This window comes from Vanessa cardui, chromosome 2 (genome assembly GCF_905220365.1).
Source record: "Vanessa cardui chromosome 2, ilVanCard2.1, whole genome shotgun sequence".
Classification (NCBI taxonomy): Eukaryota; Metazoa; Arthropoda; class Insecta; order Lepidoptera; family Nymphalidae; genus Vanessa; species Vanessa cardui.
In genome coordinates this window covers 9,731,419-9,737,418 of record NC_061124.1, presented here as the reverse complement: position 1 = coordinate 9,737,418, position 6,000 = coordinate 9,731,419, and positions in this window count along the sequence as shown.

The window sequence follows — 6,000 nt, the reverse complement described above, 5'->3', positions numbered from 1 at the left end:
AAAGCGAAAACGCTATTCATTAGCATATTGTGCGATAGCTAATCTATTTCGGGGCGTTGCAACCCTCTCAAATTGATCGCACTATGCGGGCGTTATCGACAATGTATCGACGGGGAGACACCACCCACCCCACAACCCTCGCCAACAAATTAGCGGTCTAATATATGCTTTATTCCAAAGTATTAGGGGTCAAGGATAAATAATAGAGATATCTGTTCCGATCGATGGAAAACTATCAACACGAAAAGCCAATTAACTCCTTCATGTGCCCGTATTATGTGACCTAATTGAAACTGTCCTGGCGTTTCCATAATCAGTAAATTTAACCTTAGTATGTTTCAAGAGACGAATGCTTTTATTACCCTAAATAAACAATATCAAATGTGTTCTAATATGCAAGAACAATACTACGTCGGAGTTAGCAATATTTTTAAAATTATCTATGCAAGTAGGAAAGCAAATAGGTCATAATTCCGTCAATGCGCCAACCGAGGGATGTAGTTTACACATGTGCCACTAGCACACAGGCTCACCATTCCAAATGGATCTTTTTTTAAACCAATATCAATATCAAATACAACCAATATCAAAGTTTTATTTTCCATAGATTATAAAATTAATTAGACTGTATTATAAATACAAAGTACGTTTCTGTATTTAGTAAGTAACTCATTTCGGCTGATTAGCCATTTAACGTAACCGATGTTTGCTGATTCCAGACCACTGAATTTACTGAAATCTCCATGAGTTTTATTATGGTAGATAATAAATTTAGTTCTCAGCAGTGAAGGAAATCTCTTGAGAATCGAATGATCCTGTATGAGACTAATTTCAATGAAATTATGTCACAATGTATCCTTATAAGAATTCGTCCTAAGAATAAGCTCCAATCCTTCTCCTAAAAGAAGAGGCCTTATCCCATCAGTAGATCACATACACTGTTACTATACCTTTTTATTGTTACAATTAAGCAACGGTATTTATATTTATCAATTAAAATTGAACGTCTGGCCTCTAATTTACTTATACTGATTTAATTATACCTATTGATGATACAATTTATACCTACTATGTGGCCTAAATTAAGTCGTACTCTTCAAAGCAAATTACTTTATTCATTTTTTTATTATTATTAATTATTAAAAAAACTAATAACTTTTTGATTCAATTCGAAATTGGAATCGTCTAAAAAGTTTTTTTAAAACTGTATGTGTAATTGAATTTTATCAAAATGAGTTCCATACTCATTTTGTATACCGTAACGACTCCAATTATGGAAAATAACACGCTATGAACACCTTATGAAAATGCTCATAGCTTTATTAACATTCTAATTTATGACATGTACTTAAATAATCCGGTAGCTTGTCGCGGCTTATATTCTAAGCTACATTTTAATAAATGAAATGTCCCATCAATTCTTATTATTAATTAAAATCTATTATTATTTGTATTGTATTTTTTAAGTCAAATGGTATCCAAAAAACAAACTTTACAGATAATTTAAAAATACATTAAATTCATTATGGCAAAACTGTTTTTTTTTTTTAAATATTATAACGTTTACGATTTAATGAAGTATCTACTTAAATATTTAAAAAAAAATATTTTGTTAAACTGTTACACCGAGTTTTAAAATACATAATTACCTTTAGATTATTTTTAAATAATAATAAGTAAAAATGATATCATTTGTATTGTAAAAACTTTTGAACTTTATCTGCAATGTTTTTCCTTGAGTTGCTTAATTTTTTTTAAGTCGAATACTTCATATTAGGGTTGCTGAGGATTCCTCTTCCTCTTCCTCATAATGCGAAAGTTCCTCAAAATTTTGGGTTCCTCAACCGATACCGCATCCTCATAGATAAAAATTAAAAATCCTCTTCCGCTATCGCTTCCTCAAAATTTAAGAGCAATTTATGAGGAATCTGGAGCTGTAGTAGACACATCCTGCCCTACATCCACCGCTTTCCCGTTTACCAATAGAAGATAGGTCTGCGGTACTAAAGCTACTATTAAATAACCACATTAAAGAAAAACTAATTAATATGCATGAACACAGTCTTTTATGGTGAAAAATTGATCCGAAATATTTGGGAGCTTTAAGGAGCTGTACGGCAATACTTATACTATACGGAGAAGATTCTCCCCTATCAAGTATGCCCAGGGAACGACGTTTTAGCAATACTGACTACTACAATAGATGAGCTAAGAAGCTGATTGCCAGGGGAAACAACGTCCAAATTATTTTTTATAAAAAATAACCTCGCTATAATTAATTTTCATTATTTATTAGTATTCAATTCCTTTATTTTAATTAATAAAATATTTGACTTATGTAATTAATAAAGATATAAAGACTGCATTCTTATTATATACTATATATATCATTTGAATTCCTAAAATAAATTGTACTATTCACTCATCTTTTTTGTGTGCTTGTGTTGTGTATGTTATGGAACTCATTAATAACTGCTGGACCGATTTTGATGATTCTTTATTGTGTGTTTTGAGAATAGTTCAATTTTTTTAGTGTATGTATGTTATGTACAGTCAGAATAACGGCTTTTCGGTTTGGTCCGCTAGTATTTATAATTTCCTATCTTCCTAATCCGCTTTCTCTACCGCTTCCTCATCCGCTTCCTCATCCGCATCCTCTTTCACGAAAAATATCCTCATCCTCATCCTCTAAATTTGCGTTCGACAAATCCTCTTCCTCCTCCTCTTCCTCATAATCACATCCTCAACAACCCTACTTCATATGCGTCTGTGTTTCATGCCGATGACATAACCAATGGCATTGTTATTATTAAGCATTTGTTACATTACAAGCAATCAATGTCATTTACACACAGGCTGCAACGACGTCGGCTGAATACATGTTACCATAGACATAGAATATAATTGAATCGTTGAATACACACACAAAGACATAATTAGTATGTAGGTATAGGTATGATCATTTTGTATATAAGTAAATATAATTTAACCAATATAATTATTTAAATTTAATAAATATAATTTTAATATAACGTTCAGTTTTATTGAGATAAAATTATTTGTAAAAATGACCTTGTTGATATGATTTTATTACTCAAACCTTATGAATAAAAAAAAATTGTCATCTCTTTGTCATTTTAAATTTTTTTACAAAAGGTCGTATCAATCATCATTTTTATCAAATGTCTAAGGCCAAAAGGATAAGCCCTGACCGTATCAATCATTTTTCAAACATAAGCACGTTTCCTAAAAATCTAGCGTTCATGCAAACAGTCATTACAAAACACTCGTCCATTTTAATATAAATCAAATAATTACCTATAACAATGTTTTAATTAACCTGATATATCATATTAAAAAAATTATAAAATTTAACTATAATTTGATCTTTTTATTTATTAAACCTTATGTTCGCATCATTTATTTGCATTTTTTTTTCTTATTCGATTCTATTTAGGAATTGACCAAAATTATTTTATCTAAATCTTCGTTAACCCAATGGTATAAGTTTATATTTAAGAAAATTTTAGAAGTTATACAAAACAAATTGTGATTATACGTTAGTTAAACGCAATGAGCCTCAAAAATTTATGTAACCTAAAGTCCGCAGATTTCATTTTGTAATCAGTCAAATGTCATTTAACGATGAGCATCTACCGAATCTCAAGTGTTGGCTATCCATACAGTCGCAGAGGTGGTCATTGGAAAGGTTGCCACCTCGGGCACACACCTGCACATTCTCGACACGGCAATAGCCGAACTTATCGCCATGCGCTGACGCAACCCAAACAGGATCCACCTCCCAACAAAAAGTTCCACGGCCACTATTTCGAAACTCGTGCGCACCTAAATAGAGAAAGGCATCTATGTGCTTGTACATCATTTGTAGCTCCGCTAGTCACAACCCACGGGGTACGGGGTGAATGCCCTTAATGTCCTCTGTCCTCTTCAGGCATAGCTCCCTCCCGTTCTAGCGTGCGAGAATCCCTCTTCTTTTGACTTTGAAAAGAGGGCACGTATTTGAAAACGGTAACATAATTTAAGCTCTAAAACTCACTATTTAGAGTTTAGTCTCGCTTGTTTAGATGGCTGCTGTATTCAGTTAAGGGTGTGTGCGCACGCGCATTGCGTTTGTATTCAAATGAGGACAGTGCGTTCCGCGCCGGAGAGCAGCACTATGATTGTACTTTTTTAGTCTGTGAGCTGTAATCAGCTACAAGGAAATGAGCATCCTTAGGGGTGGCGCGAGGCGTCGACCACGTTATTGAGGACAGCATCTCGTTAATACCCGGCAATTAAACGCTATGAGCCGGCCACATTGTGTGACATACATATTCTAGATCACCGGCTGCCACGATTAATGTAAATTTATCATTTTCAATCGCACACTCCCCATGAGCAAATGTCTGAATAAGTAACAGAACTACAGCTAATAGAAATAATGTTAATTAATTAATTATGTTTCGTTAGTAACATAAAGAATGTAGTAATCAATTAAAAGAAGGAAATAACAAAAGCCAATTAGAAGTGGGTGCCACCTTTTTGACTCACACACATAGTGGTTATTTAAATCGAATTTATATTCATATCAAGTGCGCTGAGAATCGTTGTATAATAATAATATACATGTGTATTACATCATTGTTCATAAATAATATAATCAATCAAAACACTGGCTGTTAATATTTTACTATACAATCCTTTACAATAACAAAAAGGTTTTAAGTCATTTGGAAATTTATAAATGAAATAATTATTTATAGTAGTGTACATAAGTAAGTTTCGAATTCAATTAAATAAAATAAAGCTAGTAGTATTAAGCTATAAAGAAACTAATTTATAATTTATTTATTTTATGGGAACCGGTACGCTTCTACAAAAATCTTCGGAACTGATTATCTGTAATTGCATCGGGATAACGCCATCATTACTGTAGTAAGAAATTCAATTACTTTAAATATATGGAATATAAAATAAGTTCGTTGCCAGGTGCGATCCGTATATCTCCATGGGTTGACCAATGCTTGAGATTAACCGTCGATAAAATGCTTATGCCCTTAATTGGAAACTCATTTTTTTTCTTTAGATGCGCCTAATAATGTTTATTTTTTAATAGATTTTTCTCAAACAATCTTAAATTCGATTTTTTATATCAAATACACTTATAAAATAAATACAAAACACCAATACATTTATGTGTTGAAATGATCCAATAATACAAGTGTATTTTATTATTATTATAAAATTAAAAGTGCAAGTAACTTAAATATCACACCAAACAAAATACAACTCGATTATAATTAAAAACTAGTTAGTTCTGCCAACATAACGCACACCATAAAAACCAAACTACCAATTTAATTAAAATAATATAGATGCATGTTTTTGTTTTAGTTTTTATTCGATATTTTATAATAGCCCCGTAATAATGGCATAATTTAATACAGGATTAATAATGATATTTTATTATGAATCCAGCGGCACAGCGTTGAATGAATCAACGTTAATCTGACATTGAAGCTTGTCCTGCGTATACCGGTTGGAAAGGTTTCGCGTAACTCACCCTTAATCATAAAATTTTCAAATAGGTGGCCACTTAAGAGCTCCATAATTACAGCACGAACATGATTGTTCCATATTATATTCTCGTAAAAATTACTATATGACGTTATTATCTCATTATTGCCGGTCATTTACTGGACAATGCAATAAATCATCAACAGAACTAATAACTCCAGTAATAGCTGTATAACATACTAATATATTCATTTTCAATCATGAACAATGTTTATATACCTAGCGGATACTGGAAGTAACAATATCACTTTATAAGACAAGTTTTAAATCATATATTTGAGGGATATTTTCTCTATCGTTAAATGATCGATTTGAATTATTTTTACTGGTGTATTCTTTCGTGTAAATGATAATGAATATCCGTTTAGATTTACTAGGCTGAATGCGCTAGTTGGATATACAAAGAAAAAAAAAAGTAACAGT